We start from the raw sequence: 22,234 nt of genomic DNA, 5'->3' as shown, positions 1-22,234 counted from the left end.
TCTCTAAAAATCATCATTTTTACAAGGTTGTTTTCCTCTCCTTTCAAGCCTTGTCTTTGATTTCTTATTCTCTCCACAAATAAAAACATTGTATTCCACCAAAGCCTTGCAAATCTCCAGATTGTTCCAGAAATGTTTCTCTGTGGAGCTGTTTTTTTTTTCTTCTTGAAATAATGGGTGGTTCAATAACTAGCTTTGTTTGTTTGCTTGCTTGCTTATTTTCATAATATGCTTGAGTGAGTCTTCATATTAAAACCACTTGAGTTTCCCCTTTCCTCTGAACTTTCCTTTCCTGCAACTCTTTTTTTATTGTGTCTCTGTATGTCCAGCTAAAGTATTACAGGTGAGAGAAGATGGGAGAACAGTCTATAATCCCCCAAGGTGAGAGAAAGGGGAAGCTCAGGTGCCTTTGGTATGAAGAATCGCTCAAGTGTGTTATGAAAACAAACAAATATGAAGAATCATGTAGGAACAATTTATTTCAATTTATCCCAGGTCACAACTAGCAACACAATTTGCAGGGTCTAGTGCAAAACGAAAATGTGGATTGGGAGCAAGATGGCCGAATAGGAACAGCTCCAGTCTCCAGCTCCCAGCGTGAGTGACACAGAAGACTGGTGATTTCTGCATTTTCAACTGAGGTACCGGGTTCATCTCACTAGGGAGTGCCAGACAATTGGTGCTGGTCAGCTGCTGCAGCCCGACCAGTGAGAGCTGAAGCAGGGCAAGGCATCGCCTCACCTGGTAAGCACAAGGGGGAAGGGAATCCCTCTTCCTAGCCAGGGGAACTGAGACACACAACACCTGGAAAATCGGGTAACTCCCACCCCAATACTGCACTTTACCAAGGGTCTTAGCAAACAGCACACCAGGAGATTATATCCCACACCTGGCCGGGAGGGTCCCATGCCCGCAGAGCCTCCCTCATTGCGAGCACAGCAGTCTGCTATCTAACGGCAAAGCAGCAGTGAGGCTGGGGGAGGGGTATCCACCGTTGCTGAGGCTTAAGTAGATAAGCAAAGTCGCTGGGAAGCTCGAACTGGGTGGAGCCCATAGCAGCTCAAGGAGGCCTGCCTGTCTCTGTAGACTCCACCTCTGGGGACAGGGCACAGTTAAACAAAAAAAAAAGGCAGCAGAAACCTCTGCAGATGCAGACAACCCTGTCTGACAGCTTTGAAGACAGCAGTGGATCTCCCAACACGGAGGTTGAGATCTGAGAATGGACAGACTGCCTGCTCAAGTGGGTCCCTGACACCTGAGTAGCCTAACTGGGAGACATCTCCCACTAGGGGCAGACCGACACCCCACACCTCACACGGCAGGGTACACTCCTGAGACGAAGCTTCCAAAGCAAGAATCAGACAGTAACACTCGCTGTTCAGCAATATTCTATCTTCTGCAGCCTCTGCTGCTGATACCCAGGCAAACAGGGTCTGGAGTGGACCTCAGGCAATCTCCAACAGACCTACAGCTGAGGGTCCTGACTGTTAGAAGGAAAACTAACAAACAGGAAGGACACCCACACCAAACCCCATCAGTACGTCACCATCATCAAAGACCAAAGGCAGATAAAATGACAAAGATGGGGAAAAAGCAGGGCAGAAAAGCTGGAAATTCAAAAAATAAGAGCGCATCTCCCCCTCCAAAGGAATGCAGCTCATTGCCAGTAATGGATCAAAGCTGGATGGAGAATGACTTTGACGAGTTGAAAGAAGAAGGTTTCAGTCCATCAAACTTCTCAGAGCTAAAGGAGGAATTACATGCCCAGCACAAAGAAACTAAAAATCTTGAAAAAACAATGGAAGAATGGATAACTAGAATAATCAATGCAGAGAAGGCCATAAATGAACTGACAGAGATAAAAACCATGACAAGAGAAATACGTGACAAATGCACAAGCTTCAGTAACCGACTTGATCAACTAGAAGAAAGAGTATCAGCGATTGAGGATCAAATGAATGAAATGAAGTGAGAAGAGAAGTCTAAAGAAAAAAGAGGAAAAAGAAATGAACAAAGCCTTCAAGAAGTATGGGATTATGTGAAAAGACCAAATCTACGTCTGATTGGGGTGCCTGAAAGTGAGTGGGAGAATGGAACCAAGTTGGAAAACACTCTTCAGGATATCATCCAGGAGAACTTTCCCAACCTAGTAAGGCAGACCAACATTCAAATTCAGGAAATACAGAGAATGCCACAAAGATACTCCTCAAGAAGAGCAACTCCAAGACACATAATTGTCAGATTCACCAAAGTTGAAATGAAGGAAAAACTGTTACAGACAGCCAGAGAGAAAGGTCGGGTTACCCACAAAGGGAAGCCCATTAGACTAACAGCAGATCTCTCGGCAGAAACTCTACAAGCCAGAAGAGAGTGGGGGCCAATACTCAACATTCTTAAAGAAAAGAATTTTAAACCCAGAATTTCATATCCCGCCAAACTAAGTTTCATAAGTGAAGGAGAAATAAAATCCTTTACACATAAGCAAATGCTGAGAGATTTTGTCACCACCAGACCTGCCCTACAAGAGACCCTGAAGAAAGCACTAAACATGGAAAGGAACAACCGGTATCAGCCATTGCAAAAACATGCCAAAATGTAAAGACCATCAATGCTAGGAAGAAACTGCATCAACTAACGAGCAAAATAACCAGTTAATATCATAATGACAGGATCAACTTCACACATAACAATATTAACCTTAAATGTAAATGGACTAAATGGTCCAATTAAAAGACACAGACTGGCAAACTGGATAAAGAATCAAGACCCATCAGTCTGCTGTATTCAGGAGACCCATCTCACATGCAGAGACACACATAGGCTCAAAATAAAGGGATGGAGGAAGATCTACCAAGCAAATGGAGAACAAAAAAAAGCAGGGGTTGCAATACAAGTCTCTGATAAAACATACTTTAAACCATCAAAGATCAAAAGAGACAAAGAAGGCCATTACATAATGGTAAAGGGATCAATTCAACAGGAAGAGCTAAGTATCCTATGTTGGGGTCCGTGCCGGGGGTGGTGGAGAATGAAAGAACACACAAAAGACAAAGACACACAGAGAACATGGCGGCCGCGCTCAGAGCCTCTGCCTCACTTTATTTATACTCCATAAACCCCACCTCAGCAGAAAGAATGCAATGCAAAACAAACTTTCTTTTCCCAGATGTAACCTTCTACTCAGTTCTTTGTTTCTATGCTCTTCCTTATCTGCCCGCCTTCTTGGCGCCTACGGGAGTTCATTAAAAGTTCAATTGGAGATACTGTCCTTGAGCCCTATCTATTCTCAGCATACTGTTTTCAAAGGCCCCTGCATTTCCCCCCCCCCCCTTTTCTTTTGTTTTGCCTCAATCCTAAAAAGGTAGCCCATATTTGTTCTTGTGTTTTCTTTTGTGTTTGGAGGCGATGGAGGGAGCATCGAATCACCAAAAGAAGTAGACCCAATCCAAGTGCCCAAAGCAATATACTTCCAGAGATTGTAGAAATCCATGTCTTCATCTGGGTCCATGGGTTAAAGGCAGCAAGGCACTGACCCAGCTCCTGAAGGGTTACAGTTCCGGACAGCACATGTAATTGTTGTCGAAATGCTTCGGAAATGTTCTGAGTGAGCTCTTGGATGTCCAAACTAATATTTTTATGGCCTATTAATAATTTTTGGATTACAGTCCAATTTTGAGAGATGTTAAAAAGCACAGGCGTTACACAAAATTGAGTGGAGTTCCAATCACATTGTAATGTTATCCGAGTACTGAGGACAGTGAGCTGATCTCCAAGCCATGTCAAGGCTTGTTCCATGTTGTCCAATCTTTCAGCAAACTGAGAATCAATGTTTCGTTGTTGAAGCCATAACCGGTGAGATTGTTCGTGCCATTGCTGCACAAATTCAGCATTTTGTATGCTTTGATGAAGAGCGAGCCCTGCTATGGCCGCAGTGGAGATGATGGCAACAAGGCTCATCACCGAGGTAATTATAAGTCCAAGGGCACGGAGGGTTTGCTGGAGAGAAGTCCAAATATAAGTCTCAAGAGGTGATGCCCCCCAAGGTTGCGTAAGGTTAACAGGTAGCCAAATTTCCTTACGAGCCCTGAGGATATAAATATCCTCAGTAAAGTTGTGCCACCAGGAATGATTGAGGCAAGACAAAAATGTACACGTATCTGTACAATTAACAATCCCCGTATCATTATCCCATGTCAAATTCCCTGCTAATAATAGGTAGGGCTTACGGACACAAGCAATAATATATCAGGAGGTATTTCGATATAACTGAATATGAAAGGAGTTATTCGGGTTAGAAAGATTAAGGGGCATATTCCCCACAAAAGTGCTAATGGCATCGCCTGCAGCTAACAACTTCCAAAAATAACTCTGTACTTCAGGCCTCCTTCACGCCATACCAAGGTTTCATTACTGTTAGCAGCAATACTTTCATTTACCCAGTGTCATTTCAAAGGTATGTGACTAAATTTTGTTTGAAAATCACCGTGCACACTTCAATCAGTTATTTGCATCCCATTGTATTCTAATAAAATCCGGGGTTTAGTTCCCCGACATTGTTGTCACTCCAGCACCTCAATATTAGGAGAAACCTCTAGAATAGGACAAAAAAGTAAAGAACTATGAATAGTTTCATTACTATATACAGTATGATTATATTAAAAACTTCTAGTTACAATAATAACAGTATTAGCAGCCACATGACTATGATTATAATGAACAGCCCAGGCTTCATGCGATCTTCGGAGACAATGAGAACTATTTCCCATACATATTGGAACTCCTTCCACTCCAAATTGATATGTGTTGTTTATAATTCCCGTTTCCCGTTCTATATTGTCCTTGTCTATATAGGGGGACGGCATCCAAGTAGTGTCATTGGTGAAAACCTTAATTTCCGCCTCCCCCCAGGTGACTCCCTGATACAAGGGCGGAAAGGGAATATAAGTCCAATATTCATACAAAGCCTCACTAAGAGAAATAAGTCCCCCACCGAGGCACATCCAACAAAGGAAGAAATGCATGCTGAATCCAGTTTTCTTTTCAACAGGGTTTCAATCATCTTGTAGGAAACCACTCAGGTCCGCTCCCTGTAAGGACAAGAGCATAGCCCCGTCCCTGTTTTAGAACTTGCCCTTGAACATACTTACCTTCTTCATTAGGATACCAAACCTTTAAACTGTCAGCGGGGACTATCACCGAGGGAGGTGAGGAAAGATGGGTTACGGCAGCAGAATCTTGCAATTGTCTCCATTGATTCAAAAAAATTAAGGTAAAAAGAACCTTCAAAATCTGGTTTCAAAATCTGGTTTCTGGGGGGCTCATTTCCCCCTTTTTGTTTTGTTTTAATAGTTAAGTTTTTAAAGTTAAATTTGCGTGCTCAATGATGGCTTGACCTTGACTGTTGCCCGGGATACTGGTGATATGTTGAATATTGCATTGCTGTAAGAAAACTTGTAATTTATGAGAGACATAAGCAGGGGCATTATCAGTTTTAAGTATAAGAGGAATGCCCATGATGGTGAAACAAACTAAGAGATGAGTAATAACAGAAATGAGAAAAGGTATCAATGGTATGATGAACATTTTAATCGTCCAAAAGAAGGGACATCTCGTGGATTAACCCCAGGATGGAAGGATGGAATGCTCAAAGGAGCACAGGAAGGACAAGCTCGAATAAGAGAACGAGCTTGTTTATGAGTTAAATGAAACCATCGTTGAAGGCCAGAACTATTAGTGTGATGTAGAGTATATTTTTGTTCTGCAGCATGTAGGTGGCCGATTAAAAGCAAATCAATCTGAGTATTACCATGAACTAATGGTCCAGAAAGTTGAGAATGAGAACGAAGATGAGTGATGAATAAAGGAGCTCGACGTTGGCTCAAAGTAAAGGATAACAAAGAAAAGAATTTCTGAAGAGAAGAAGTAGCACAAAGAGGTAAAGTGGCCTGAGAAATATAAGAAGTAACATAAACGGCATATTGAGAATCACTAACAATGTTACAACCAGTAGTAGGGAAATCCAGTAAGACCATGAGAATAGCAAATAATTCTCCCTATTGCACCGAGGGATAAGGATAAACTGTAACTCAAGATTGATGAAGCTTCTTGCCAAGAATCAGAAGTTGCAAGAAGATAAGTGATCTGGCTATGAGTGAATTGAGAGATAATTAAGGAAGGATCTCCTCCCCAAAGTTGTCGACAGTGATGCCGTCCTTTGATGATCAGTTCAGCTAAACGATCGATATAAGTAGCCAACCGTTTAGATATTTTATTGGACAAAAAGATCCATTTTAGTGGTCGACTAGTTTGATGAATCATTCCTGTGGGAGAAGGTAAAGTATGAAATAAACAAAAGGAAGGGCCTTTTGAAGTTGCTCTCAACAAGCTGGAGTTCCTGTAAAGCCAAAGGAGTTAAATGGCGTGAGTTGTCCAAGTGACTGTCTCCTTCTAGAATAGAAAAAAGATGTTATAACTGATATGTTGGTATTCCTAAAACAGGACGCATCCAATTAATGTCTCCTAGAAGCTTTTGAAAATCATTTAATGTTTTTAAATGATCACGTCGAATTTGAATTTTTTGGGGTAGAATATTTTGTGCCCCCAAGGTATAACCTAAATATTGAATAAGAAAATCCAGTTAAATTTTTTCTGTGGCAATATTAAGTGAGTAGAAAGAAAGCTGAGTTTGTAATGATACAAAAGCATCTTGCTGCTTTTCACTGGTTTTAACTTTGTGGGATAAGGGCAGGATTAGGAAGACCAGGCTGTAAACTTTCCCTAGGTTTAATGTAAACATTTATAGTTTTAAGACAAGACAAACACGGGAATTCCATGCAGAAATACGTGGCTTTATATTCCTCTCAGCCATTTGTTTTTTGACTTACTCTTTTAGAGTCCTAAGTATTTCTTTAAATAATGGTCACTGTTTCACCTAAATAGGAGTGGTGGCTATGAGTTTAAAGAATTGTAGCCCATTTTGAACATCATATTTTTGGCAGCTGAGGAAATATGAGGAATGTTTTAAAAAGCAGCAAATTGTTGTGAAAGATCTTGTTCCCAAAAATTAATATTGATAGGAACAATATAAAAATTAAAAAAAAACACTTGACCTTGTTGACCTTTAGGACCGACACAGGTTAAAGGTTCTACGTCTTGATAAATCACAGAAGCAGCACCCAAGCCAGTGAGTATAACTGAAACTTGTCTTTTTTCCCATTGTATAGGCCACTAATTTAAACAAATAATAGACATATTCACCCTCGTATCAATTAACTCTTTTAAAACTATCCCATTAATGTGCAATGAACATAAGGGCTTTTGATTAGAAACTAAAGTTTCCCAACAAACAGTTTTTTCTGTGCTACGAAACCCTCTCTATTGAGAATACGTTCCCCTGCCTCTAGGCATATAAATTGTGAAACTTGTACCAAAATAAAAATTTTATTAGTAATATCATGTCCTTTTGGCAAAGGGCCACACACTCTAATAGCTAATTTATATACTCCTCTATTAGGAGACAAAGTATAAGGCTGAGTAATAGCTAGGTCAGCAGCAGCGCTCTGCTTAGTTGCCGCATAAAGCTGAGAAACTGGGGTAAGGTGTGGGATCCTTAAGGAGGACTTGAATTTATTCCTTAATGTTGTAGGCCATTGCTCACTGAATATTGTAGTAGACTTGTATTGCAACTGTTGGGGCCCCAAGCCTGTGGGCCCCGGCTCCCGTTTCCCAGGAGAGGAGACAGTAAATTTCCACTTTCATCAGTTTTGGAATGACATTTATTTGTCCAATGTCGACCTTTACCACAATATTTGTACACCTCTGAAGGCAGCTTTCTGCCTTGAGGGATAAAAGTGTTCAATTTTTATGACATTCTTTTTTGAAATGTCTAGGTTTACCACACTGAAAGCAAACACCTTGTTTGTTATTTCCTTTTAAGGCTTTAGACAAAGCTCCAGCAAATAATTGAGCATTATAGATAGCCCCTCCAACACTAACACAAGTTTTAATATTTTTATCTAAATTGGCCCCATTAGCCTTTAACGATTTTAACAATTTTTAACAGTCAGCATAAGCATTTTTAAAAGACAATGTTTGTAACAAAATTTTTGAAGCAAGGCCAGCACCCACAATTTCGAAGACAGCATCCTGAAGACGGGCTACGAAATCTGGATATAGTTCATTTGTGCCCTGTAAAATCTTCACAGAGGAAAGGGAACATTTTCCTGTTATCTCTACCTTATTTCAGGCCCTTAAAAACAAAGTCTTGATTTGAGTAAGGGCAACATCATCTAAACCAGCCTGAGCATTAAGAGTAGCATATTGGCCCATGCCTGTGAGTTGTTCCTCAGTGGGTCCAGGGGGATCACACATAATATTTTTCCTAGCCTATACATGTGCCTTGTTCATTTACCAGCTGTGCAATTGTAACCACTGAGAACGATCAAGAAAAGCCTTCTCCAAAGTCTTCCAGTCTATAGGAATTATCAAATTTTCTGATGAAAAATATCAAGAAGACCAAGGATAAAAGGAGATTGAGGTCCATAGTTAGAAATGGCAGCTTTCATTTCTTTTTAAAAATTTAATTTGTAAGGCATTAAATTGGACATTATTGCCACGATTTGAAAACTGAGCAGTAGGAGCAAAAGAAGCACAAATAATTGGAAACAGATCCAGCTCCTTAAATTTTTTTTTAATTAAAAGTATATATAATATATAATAATACTCATATCCCCAAATATAAAGAATCTCAACATATTAATAAGAAAAGGCAAATAACCCAACCAAAAGTAGCAGAACAAGGAAATGACAATAAATCTATATGTCTAACATCATTACTCACTAGGAAATATGTATATTAATACCAAATTGAGAATCATTACATACACAATACAATGGTTAAAATTTAAAAACACAGAAAATATCAAGAGGTAGTTAATGTGTTAAGCAGCTCGAATACTCAACTTCTGTTTGGAGTGTAAATTGGTGGAACCTATGCACCCCTATAACATAACAATTTCCTAGCTGGGGTCATTAATACCATATTAATATTAATAGTTAATATTAATGTGCTTATTTATTAACTATTGAAATACTCATAATATTTTAACAAACAACAAGATATACATATACACTGGTTTTGACATATTAAACCGGTGTTTAGTATAAATTTAAAGTATGTCTGATGTGAACAGGGCTTCAACTTTGCCAAACAAAGGTAAAGATAAGGAAGCCAGGGGGTTGGAGGCACTGGAAAATCCTCTTTTAACAGGGCAGAAGGAAAAGAAACAGGGAAAGCTCACAAAGGTGAATTACAAGAATGTATCTGTAATATTTGTTGAAGCAGTTCCATAATACACTGCATGTCAGAATTTCCCTTAGAAGAAGGAAGAGCTGGCTTTTTCTCTTCTCCCCCTTTTGCTACCCCCACCATCCTCTGTTATCCTGGCACAAATGGGCTCCATTTCAGATTTATTTTATTTTATTATTTTTTTTTTTCCAAATCCTCAGATACCTTTCCTCCTGTGGCTACATTACCACACTCTGAATCAGTCTCAAGTAACTCTAATGTCTGAGTGATAGAGTCACACAAGGTCCACAATTTTAGAGGCATAATATCCCCTAACTGGAGAGCTCTAAGCAGAGTTTTTACTACCTGTAACCATTCTCTGCGATTCAGCTGCACTTTAGTCTGATACTGAAACCAGTAACAATGTTGTTCAACATGGGCAAACAATCACTTCAAAGTCTTTTTCTTTCACTTCTACTCCTATAGACAGCAATAGTCCTTGAAACAGCCGTAAATATTCTGAGGCCAGAGAGATGGAATTCCCCATAATGAAAGCTTAAGAAGGTTCCCCTTAACAATATCTGGGCCTTACCCGCCCCTAGGGGGTTCCCCTTCTTGTTCTCCCCTACTCACCCGTGCTGACCCTGCTCGCTGCGCCACTTGTTGGGGTCCGTGCCGGGGGTGGTGGAGAATGAAAGAACACACAAAAGACAAAGACACACAGAGAACATGGCGGCCGCGCTCAGAGCCTCTGCCTCACTTTATTTATACTCCATAAACCCCACCTCAGCAGAAAGAATGCAATGCAAAACAAACTTTCTTTTCCCAGATGTAACCTTCTACTCAGTTCTTTGTTTCTATGCTCTTCCTTATCTGCCCGCCTTCTTGGCGCCTACGGGAGTTCATTAAAAGTTCAATTGGAGATACTGTCCTTGAGCCCTATCTATTCTCAGCATACTGTTTTCAAAGGCCCCTGCAATCCTAAATATATATGCACCCAATACAGGAGCACCCAGATTCATAAAGCATGTCCTTAGAGACTTACAAAGAGACTTATACTCCCATACAATAATAATGGGAGACCAACACCCCACTGTCAACATTAGACTGATCAACGAGACAGAAAGTTACAAGAATATCCAGGAATTGAACTCATATCTGCACCAAGCAGACCTAATAGACATCTACAGAACTCTCCACCCCAAATCAATAGAATATACATTCTTCTCAGCACCACATCGCACTTATTCCAAAATTGACCACATGATTGGAAGTAAAGCACTTCTCAGCAAATGTACAAGAACAGAAATTATAACAAACTGTCTCTCAGACCACAGGGCAATCAAACTAGGACTCAGGACTAAGAAACTCAATCAAAACCGCTCAACTACATGGAAACTGAACAACCTGCTCCTGAATGACTACTGGGTACATAATGAAATGAAGGCAGAAATAAAGATGTTCTTTGAAACCAATGAGAACAAAGATACAACATACCAGAATCTCTGGGACACATTTAAAGCAGTGTGTAGAGGAAAATTTATAGCACTAAATGCCCACAAGAGAAAGCTGGAAAGATCTAAAATTGACACTCTAACATCACAATTAAAAGAACTAGAGAAGCAAGAGCAAACACATTCAAAAGCTAGCAGAAGGCAAGAAATAACTAAGATCAGAGCAGAACTGAAGGAGATAGAAACGCAAAAAACCCTCCAAAAAATCAATGAATCCAGGAGTTGGTTTATTGAAAGATCAACAAAATTGATAGACCGCTAGCAAGACTAATAAAGAAGAAAAGAGAGAAGAATCAAATAGACGCAATAAAAAATGATAAAGGGGATATCACCACTAACCTCAGAGAAATACAAACTACCATCAGAGAATACTATAAACACCTCTATGCAAATAAACTAGAAAATCTAGAAGAAATGGATAATTTCCTGGACACTTACACTCTCCCAAGACTAAACCAGGAAGAAGTTGAATCTCTGAATAGACCAATAGCAGGCTCTGAAATTGAGGCAATAATTAATAGCCTACCAACCAAAAAAGTCCAGGACCAGACGGATTCACAGCCGAATTCTACCAGAGGTACAAGGAGGAGTTGGGACCATTGCTTCTGAAACTATTCCAATCAATAGAAAAAGAGGGAATCCTCCCTAACTCATTTTATGAGGCCAACATCATCCTGATACCAAAGCCTGGCAGAGACACAACCAAAAAAAAGGAATTTTAGACCAATATCCCTGATGAACATTGATGCAAAAATCCTCAATAAAATACTAGCAAACTGAATCCAGCAGCACATCAAAAAGCTTATCCACCATGATCAAGTGGGCTTCATCCCTGGGATGCAAGGCTGGTTCAACATACGCAAATCAGTAAACGTAATCCAGCATATAAACAGAACCAAAGACAAAAACCACATGTTTATCTCAATAGATGCAGAAATGGCCTTTGACAAAATTCAACAGCCCTTCATGCTAAAAACTCTCAATAAATTTGGTATTGATGGAACGTATCTCAAAATAATAAGAGCTATTTATGACAAACCCACAGCCAATATTATACTGAATGGGCAAAAACTGGAAGCATTCCTTCTGAAAACTGGCACAAGACAGGGATGCCCTCTCTCACCACTCCTATTCAAGATAGCATTGGAAGTTCTGGCTAGGGCAATCAGGCAAGAGAAAGAAATCAAAGGTATTCAGTTAGGAAAAAAGAAGTCAAATTGTCCCTGTTGGCAGATGACATGATTGTATAGTTAGAAAACCCCATCATCTCAGCCCAAAATCTCCTTAAGCGGATAAGCAACTTCAGCAAAGTCTCAGGATACAAAATTAATGTGCAAAAATCACAAGCATTCTTATACACCAGTAACAAACAGAGAACCAAATCATGAATGAACTCCCATTCACAATTGCTTCAAAGAGAATAAAATACCTAGGAATCCAACTTACAAGGGATGTAAAGGACCTCTTCAAGGAGAACTACAAACCACTGCTCTGTGAAATAAAAGAGGACACAAACAAATGGAAGAACATACCATGCTCAGGGATAGGAAGAATCAATATCTTGAAAATGGCCATACTGCCCAAGGTAATTTACAGATTCAATGCCATCCCCATCAAGCTACCAATGAGTTTCTTCACAGAATTGGAAAAAACTGCTTTAAAGTTCATATGGAACCAAAAAAGAGCCCGCATCTCCAAGACAATCCTAAGTCAAAAGAACAAAGCTGGAGGCATCACGCTACCTGACTTCAAACTATACTACAAGGCTACAGTAACCAAAACAGCATGGTACTGGCACCAAAACAGAGATATAGACCAATGGAACAGAACAGAGTCCTCAGAAATAATACCACACATCTACAGCCATCTGATCTTTGACAAACCTGACAAAAACAAGAAATGGGGAAAGAATTCTCTATTTAATAAATGGTGCTGGGAAAATTGGCTAGCCATAAGTAGAAAGCTGAAACTGGATCCTTTCCTTACTCTTTATACAAAAATTAATTCAAGATGGATTAGAGACTTAAATGTTAGACCTAATACCATAAAAACCCTAGAAGAAAATCTAGGTAAAACCATTCAGGACATAGGCATGGGCAAGGATTTCATGTCCAAAACACCAAAAGCAATGGCAACAAAAGCCAAAATTGACAAATGGGATCTAATTAAACTAAAGAGCTTCTGCACAGCAAAAGAAACTACCATCAGAGTGAACAGGCAACCTACAGAATGGGAGAAAAATTTTGCAATCTACTCATCTCACAAAGGGCTAATATCCAGAACCTACAAATGACTCAAACAAATTTACAACAAAAAAACAAACAATCCCATCAAAAAGTGGGCAAAGGATATGAACAGACATTTCTCAAAACAAGACAAGCATACAGCAAACAGACACATGAAAAATGCTCGTCATCACTGGCCATCAAAGAAATGCAAATCGAAACCACAATGAGATACCATCTCACACCAGTTAGAATGGCAATCATTAAAAAGTCAGGAAACAACAGTTGCTGGAGAGGATGTGGAGAAATAGGAACACTTTTACACTGTTGGTGGGATTGTAAACTAGTTCAACCATTATGGAAAACAGTATGGCGATTCCTCAAGGATCTAGAACTAGAAGTACCATATGACCCAGCCATCCCATTACTGGGTATATACCCAAAGGATTATAAATCTTGCTGCTATAAAGACACATGGACATGTATGTTTATTGCGGCACTACTCACAATAGCAAAGACTTGGAATCAACCCAAATGTCCATCAGTGACAGACTGGATTAAGAAAATGTGGCACATATACACCATGGAATACTATGCAGCCATCAAAAAGGATGAGTTTTTGTCCTTTGTAGGGACATGGATGTAGCTAGAAACCATCATTCTCAGCAAACTATCACAAGAACAGAAAACCAAACACCGCATGTTCTCACTCATAGGTGGGAACTGAACAAGGAGATCACTTGGACTTGGGAAGGGGAACATCACACAATGGAGCCTATTATGGGGAGGGGGGAGTGGGGAGGGATTGCAGTGGGAGTTATACCTGATGTAAATGACCAGTTGATGGGTGCTGACGAGTTGATGGGTGCAGCACACCAACATGGCACAAGTATACATATGTAACAAACCTGTACGTTATGCACATGTACCCTAGAACTTAAAGTATAATAGTAAAAAAAAATGAAAATGTGGAGCCCTTTTTCATGAATTACTAGAAGTTGTGCCCGGAGCAGTGGCTCACGCCTGTAATCCCAGCACTTTGGGAGGCCGAGGTGGGCAGATCACGAGGTCAAGAGATCGAGACCATCCTGGCTAACACAGTGAAACCTCGTCTCTACTAAAAATACAAAAACAAAATTAGCTGGGCGTGGTGGCGGGCGCCTGTAGTCCCAGCTCCTTGGGAGGCCAAGGCAGGAGAATGGCGTGAACCCGGGAGGTGGAGCTTGCAGTGAGCCGAGATCGCGCCACTGCACTCCAGCCTGGGTGGAGCGAGGCTCCATCTCAAAAAAAAAATAATAATAAAAAGCATTAAACCAACACAGGACCTTTCTAATGCAGGGTCTGAGTGCTAGTGCATAGGATACATAATATATTGTTAATATGTTGGTTAAAAAAAAAAAAGCATTACACAGCTATAATTTGAGACACAGTGCTGAACAAGTCTGCTTTTGTTTTTAGTTTGTGTGCTTATTTGTTTTTTATCTTTTTAAATGCAAGTGTTCTCAGGAAACGTCAATAAGCTGCTGCTCATTGTGCCTGCCTTAGCCTTCCCCTCCCGCTTTCAAAAGTAGAATCTATGAGACATAGGCTTTCTTGAGGTGGTTTATTTTTGCAAGTTACCCCAGGGAACCAAAGAGGCATACCATGGACAGTGAAATAGGAAAGGAAGAAATCCAAGGATGTTGTGATGGTTAATTTTATATGTCAACTTGACTGGACTAATGGATACCCAGATAGCTGATAAAATATTATTTCTGCGTTTGTCTGTGAAGGTGTTTCCAGAAGGATTAATATTTGAATCAGTAGATTGAATAAAGAAGATGCCCTCACCAATGCAGGTGGGTATCATTCAATCTGTTGAAGGCCTGAATAGACCAAAAAATGTGGAGGAAGAGTGAATTCCTTCTCCCTTCTTGACCTGGGATATTCATCTTCTATTGCCTTCAGACATTGGTCCCCTGGTTCTGAGGCCTTCAGACTCAGAGTATTACTTACGTCATTGTCTTCCCTGGTTCTCAAGTCTTCTGGTTTTGTACTGGAACTACACCACCAGCTTTCCAGGGCTTCCGGCTTACAGACGGCAGATTGGGGGACTTCTCAGCCTCCATAATCCCATAAGCCTATCTATATATCTAGATATAGATCTATATCTATATAGATATATCTAGATGTCTAATATATCCTATTGGTTTTGTTTCTTTGGAGAAGCCAGTCTAACACAGTTGTGTTACTGAGACTGCCACTGCTATGGGAAACTGGGCTAGATCTCCCTGAAACCCTCTGAGGGGCAACAGAGAATGTGCCTCAACATTGTACATCCCACCTAAGAGGTGGAAGGAGCTTTTATCCTCTGGGTCGTGTTGCCCATTAGCCAAGTATGGCCCTATAAGGGGTTAACTCCCTGGGCTTTCCATATTGCATGTGAGAGTGCCTGGATAAAGACTTCATGCAGTTGAAACTGGGCTCTGTCAGGGGGTGGGCAAACAGGCCCTGATACAGTGATTCCCCCCACCCAAGCTGGGGCTTACCAGCAGCACACCCAAACTGATTTCTAACTAAAGCTCTTTACTACTCAAAATACGTATTAACATCTTTCTGGACGGGGCTATACATGCAGCACAGTTTGGAACAAAGAAGAGCAACTATTATGGGAGTTAGATCTTCCTTTTCAAAGAAATCTCACCTTGGGAAGGGCAGATTAGGTATCTGAAAGACCAATGGAAAGATTAGGAAATGGAGAATGAAAGCCTGACTCCAGCTGAAGGGCAGTTGTGTAATTGTTTTGAATGTCCTCCCACAGATAGAAACATGAGGAGATGGCCCCACCAACTGTGTTCTGTGCCAGCTCTCCGAGAACTCTTTAATGTATATCCAGAGAGTTTTAACAGGGGGATATCACTTTTATGCTGTATAAGTCAGACATTTTTTCAAACGATTGCTCGATGAAACAGAAAATAACCTTTCTGCCTGCAAACTGGTAATAGTAAAAAGTTATAAGTGAACTTGGCTACAGCTAAAAATTACACAAAGAGAAACCAGTTCCTTGTTTAAGACCATTCTAAACACAAGCACTCTTGGTCTCCAAGACAGCTGGCAGTAATTTGCACAGACATATTGTGAATAAATGTCTTCTTACTATATTTGTTTAACTGTGACAGCAGACTCATAGAGCAATCTCAGCACTGAGAGGGGAAACTCCCTAAATATGTTTTGTGTAGGTGTTTCCACAGAAGTGATACAATTAACATAGAAATCAGGAAAACAAAACAATCTTTACATAACTAAGTTTATATTTCTACTTTTATTTAGGAACTCTATATTTATGTTCATTTTCCATCAATAATTTGCTATAAAAATTGCTTTAAAGCACTTTGCCCATTTTCCCATCAGTCAGGCAACATTGTTGATGACGTCTTGAGCCCTGAACTTGATAGTGTGTCAGCAAGATGTTGATACATTTAGCAAAACACAAACATTTATGTCTCCTAAGGAGGCTATAATTGAAATATCAAAATGACACCATTTCCTGTATTGAAGAAACCATTATTAGGTTTTTAAAGACCAGATTTATCTAAAGAGCAAATAAAATGCTTTGAAAGAATGCTTTTATCAGGATTTTCAAAATGTAATTGTTTTACTCTTCAATGTTTATTTGTAATTGGAAAACATGACTTTAAATATTTAGTTTTCCATCTGTTTTAAAATGTGAACACCCACAAAGGCTGTATATTGCCAGTTTTCCCTACGCTCCTTTTTATTGCCACAATATACATTCTGCTTATAAACCTGGTAATTTCACATAAAAATAGCTCAATAGCATGGGCCTACAAAGCAAGACTCCTTTAAAACTAGTGTATAAGTGTATTAAAAAACAGAGCAAGGTATATTTAAATTTATTCTTAGATATGGGATTTCAATAAAAATTCCTTTATATCAATAAGGATATTATTTGTAGACCTCACATGAATTAAAGTTTTACTTACAATATTAAAGGCAAAGATCACACACAAAAAATTCAAACTTAGAGAGAAACTGGGAATTCCATCTTCTTTATACTACATTTTATTTCTATATTTCATATTTTCTCTTTGCCACATCTATTTGTAATTTGATAAAATAAAACAAATATGTTAGAACTTTCTTTCTAAGTCTGGGTAACTTTCAACACAGCACATCATAAAGTATCCAAGTCTCAGTTACCTGACTTACAAAATGAGGATATTGTACCAAACAACCACTGTCACCTTAAGCATTATAATTAAGTGTTGTCACTGTTTTTATTGTAGACCTTCTGGAGGAAGAGATGCCTGGAAACCTTCCTGCATCGTCTTAGTTAACTGGCTTTATCCAGAGAAGAAACAAACTTCTCATATCTTCATAACAGGAGGTAGTTTTGCAACTTGTAGTGAGGTGCCCACCAAAGTTAGGCTCCTACATTCCCACAGATACTGGGAAATAAGGGGTACCATCTTCCTTGATGATTACATTTCAAAGAGATGGCTCCCAGGTTCTTGAGAAAGACTTCACGGGGCCACAAAGCTGACAAAAGGTCTACCTAGTTTTCAAAAGAGTATCTACACATTTCAAAGAGAAGAGAAAGCACTTAGTACAAGTTTTCCAAAGTAATTGCTCTTTTTAAAAAAGTAGGAGTGGGGAGAAGTTTTCCTTATTTTCAACAGGGAAAATTAAGCCTCTTATTTTTCTTTTTTTTGAGACAGTCTTATCTTGCTCTGTTGCCCAGGCTGGAGTGCAGTGGCACGATCTCGGCTCACTGCAACCTCTGCCTCCCGGGCTCAAGCGATGCTCCTGCCTCAGCTTCCTGAGTAGCTGGGATTAGAGGTCATGCAACACCAGACCCAGCTAATTTATTGTATTTTTAGTAGAGACAGAGTTTCACCATGTTGCCCAGGCTGATCTCAAACTCCTGGCCTCAAGTGATCCACCTGCCTCAGCCTCCCAAAGTGCTGGGATTATAGGTGTGAGCCACCGTGCCCAGCCTTATTTTCCATTTTCATTTATCCTTAAAAGTAATTCTCAGTACAAGTTCTAGTTTTGTTCAGCAGCTTCCTAACTGGCATATAGATTTCAGTTTTGTTCTCAAAGTCATGTCTTCATCACTTCCCATTCAGGGTATTGCCATGTTTATTTGCCTTGGGGTTTTTATGCTGCATGGCAAAATGTATCAGTTGGCAATTGCCAATAGAAATGAGGGCAGTATGCTCATTTACTAAAAGACTGGGGAAAGGATTCATGGTTGGAGTGTCCCACGGGTAGTTGGAATCAGAGTCTGTAAGTGTTCCAAGGGAAGAACAAAATCCCCTCCAAACTCAGAAAACCTTTTTCTAAAGGTATTATAGAAGGAAAAAAGAATGATTTTATTATTAAAGAACTTTGAACTAGAATGTAATAATTCACATTACAGGCAATCGATTAAAGACATTGTAAAGATAGAAAGTAATCTTCCTCTTTTATATAGATTATAAATCTTCCTCTTTTATGTATAGTCCATTACACTTATGTTCCCAAGATAAAATTGCTGATTTTCTCATATCTCTATGACTTTGAAGTCAAGTGACAGCTGAAATCACACTTATAATCTCCTGGAGATGGAAGCTATGGCATTATCTTCCTCCATCATTACATTTCAGCCATCTGGCTTTCAGGTACTTGAGGGAACAATCCTAAATTGTGAGACTGGCAAGAGGCTTATTTAGAATTTTACTTTCTACAAGAAGGTGAAAGAACTGGGGGTGGGGGTGATGCATAGTACACTAGGGAGTTTGGGCATGCGGTTTCACATAAGAGCTCACGCCCAATGGAAGTAGTGGACACTCATGCCTTTGAAGGACTTTGTGAGCTTGGAAAATGTGCATATCAAAGGTGACCAGTGAAGGCTTGAAACCATTGTGCTCTTTCCCAATTGTTTTGTATAATTTAAGAGTCTCACTATCATTGGATAACGCTAGATAAAAGGAGGAAACTTTTCATACATGACACAGATTGAATTTCTTATGAACTAGGAATGGGAAAAAAGTAACTCAAATCAGAGTTATTAATCTTAAAAACAGTAATATGTGACGTTTTTACATCAAATGTGGTAGAATAAAATTCAGAACTATATTTAATTATTGCCTATTTTATACCAGTTACTTTTCTGTGTAAGCATGACTGAGAAGATCTTTGCCATGATGGAAATCATAATGTGGTAGGAAAAAAATCACACAAATGTGCAGATGATTGTAATAAAGGAGGATAAATTATAAAGAGAGAAGTACAGGAAGTTATAGATGTTGCTTAAAACCCATATTTGGGGTGTTAAGGAACGTTTACAGATATAGAAAAGTTTAAACTGAGACCCAGAAGATGGGTGGGAATTACTATGTGTATGCACAATATCCTAAAGGTACCATTCAATATTGACTTAAAGCAGTGACCTTGACTGAATACGGTGGCTCATGCCTGTAATACCAGCACTTTGAGGGGCTGAAGTGGGTGGATCGCTTGAGCTCAGGAGGAGTTGGGGATCAGCCTGGGCAGCATAGCAAAACCTCATCTCTATAAAAAATACAAAAATTAGCAGGGCATGGTGGTGTGCACCCATGGTCCCAGCTACTCAGGAGGCTGAGACAGGAGGATCACTTGAGCCCAGGAGGTTGAGAATGCAGTGAGCCATGTTCACACCACGACACTGCAGCCTTGGCAACAGAGGAAGACCCTGTCTCAAATAAATAAACAAAAAGTAGTGACCTCCAAGTAAAACAAAAATCCAATCTCTAAATATGTTTTTACACAAGTAAGACAGTCTGGGCTATATCTTAGAAATATTTCAACGTAAAATAGTTAAGCTTCAAAGCAGAAAATTTTCATTATCTGGAAAATACTTTTATTCATGATACCTCATTTCCTTAGTGGTGTCAGATGAAATGTTCTTTTGTTTCATGAACTTTAGATTTGACTGATAAAAAGTTTAGAAAATTACTGGATCAAAATGGCTATACTTTTCCTTCAAAAGGAGCTCACTGAGTAATTAACAGGTGCAGAGAGAAATCATGATGTTACCTACCTGCAGTGATTGATGCTTCCCAATGTCACACAGTAATACAATTATGCGAATACTTTGACATCTGCCGTAACAATTGACCGCACTGAGGATGCTGCCTGCTCAGGACATTGTTACCTATGACTGCTCTCCCATTAGGGACTGGACCATGACTACTCTTTTTGAACACACCTGTTTAAAGGTAGATTACATGTTCCTGCAGTACATCTTCTGTTGTCTACCTCAAAGGGGTGACCTAATGACAGTCTCCAAAAAATTCACATAAGCGAATACAATTTTTTTTTTTTTTTTTGGAGACACTCTTGCTCTGTCACCCAGGCTGGAGTATAATGGTACAATCTCGGCTCACTTGTAGCCTCAACCTTCCAGGTTTAAGTGATTCTCCCACCTTAACCTCTTGAGTAGCTGAGATTACAGATATGTGCCACCACACCCAGCTAATTTTTGTATTTTTAACAGAGATGGGGTTTCACAATGTTGTCCTGGCTGGTTTCGAACTCCTGGCCTTAAGTGATCCACCTGCCTTGGCCTCCCGAAGTGCTGGTTTTACAAGTGTGAGCCACCGTGCCAAGCCACAATTTTCTACTGAGAAATCTTTTTAAACATCAAGGTGAAATTTTACCTTTGTAATCTCAACACTTTGGAAGGCTGAAGAGGGAGGATCACTTGAGGCCAGGAATTCACGACTAGCCTGGGCAACATCACAAGACCCCATCTCTACTATTAAATTTAAAAATCACCTGAGCCTGATGGCCCCCACCTGTAGTCCTAGCTGCTCAGGAGGCTGAGGTCGGAGGATCACTGTGTCCAGGAATTCAAGGCTGCAGTGAGCTACGATCACACCACTGCAATCCAGCTTAAGCGACAGAGCGAGACCGGAAAGAGAAAGAGGAAAGGGTATATGAATAAATCCCTGCATTTTTAAATCATGAAAACTTCTTAGTGGCTATTTTTTAATAGCTCAGTTCATAGATACATAATTGGTATATTTCAGTACTTTATTAAATGAAATAAATATTTCCCACAGAAGATACTTGATGAAAGGAGAATGCTTGTCTTTTTTCCATTTAGAATAATAGTAAATTCAACTAAAATATATTTAATTCATTGACTGGAAGTTAGGCAAAGTATGATTAGTTTACAGGATACTGTAAATATATGGTAAGTGGCAGATAATGGTAATCAGGAGGTTCTTTAGTTGAGCTTTTTAAAGTTAAATATTAATATGTGTTGACACTGCACATCATATGGAAATTAATCCTTAAGTTGGAAATTTAGGTATAATTGCAACTAATCATTTTAATTGTGTAATTGCCTAGTCTGAATGGACTGCTTGCTATAGCTGTGTCACTGATAACTTTGTAATTATATATAAGTGTCTTGGGGAACAAAATAATCCACCAACACTGTATTATCCACTAATAGAACTATAAAGCAATGAAGTTACGGGCAATACAGGCCCATGCAAATATGCTAAAATAATAGTTCACAGATTGTTATGGTCCTCTAAAATCTCCAGGCTGGCTATCAGGATTTTTATCTCATTCCAAATAAAAATAGCCTTATCTCTTTTCAGATTATAAAATAATAAATGTTCAATTTTTAAAATGGCCATACAAGACAGAAATGTAAAAGGAATAATGAGGAAATCAGCTTCAATGTCTCCACCTAAAAAAATCACACTGCTGATATTTCTTTTTATATCTGCCACACTTTTTACCATTTATACAGATTTTCTTACAAAAACTGAGTCATTTTTAAACAATGTCATTCATCTTGCTCCTTTTACTTATTAAAATACTTTGAAATCTGTACATATAATCTATCTTCTTTAATGCATATATATTTTTTCAATGTATATATTTTCCTTATTTAACCATTCCATTTTAAAAATAAATTTAGTTTCTATGTTTCTTTTTTTGCTATTGTATTATATGAAGCACTTTGACAAAAATTCTTATACCACTTTTATGCACTTTATTTACATTTCTGGGACAAAGAGGATTTATAACTTAAAGGCTTTGGTCAAATATTTGTAAATTTTCCTCTAAAGTAGTCATCAATTTCCTGTTTCATTAATAATAGATGAAACAGACTGTTTCCTGTTACTTTCACCAACACTGGTTCTTATCAACATTTTAAAATTTTG

The 22,234-nt window shown here is 39.2% G+C and overlaps 1 long non-coding RNA gene across 1 annotated transcript; it reads right to left on the bottom strand.

Annotated features, from left to right (window-relative positions):
• Positions 1-3,056: 3,056 nt before the first annotated feature.
• Positions 3,057-9,987, bottom strand: LOC135970570 (uncharacterized). The gene is made up of 2 exons (XR_010586314.2): positions 9,920-9,987; positions 3,057-5,087 (listed from the first exon to the last, which is right to left on the bottom strand). It is a non-coding gene; the product is annotated as an uncharacterized lncRNA (long non-coding RNA).
• Between the last annotated feature and the right edge of the window lie 12,247 nt (positions 9,988-22,234).

This window comes from Macaca fascicularis, chromosome 4, assembly GCF_037993035.2.
Source record: "Macaca fascicularis isolate 582-1 chromosome 4, T2T-MFA8v1.1".
NCBI lineage: Eukaryota > Metazoa > Chordata > Mammalia > Primates > Cercopithecidae > Macaca > Macaca fascicularis.
This window is presented reverse-complemented; position numbering and strand designations above follow the sequence as displayed.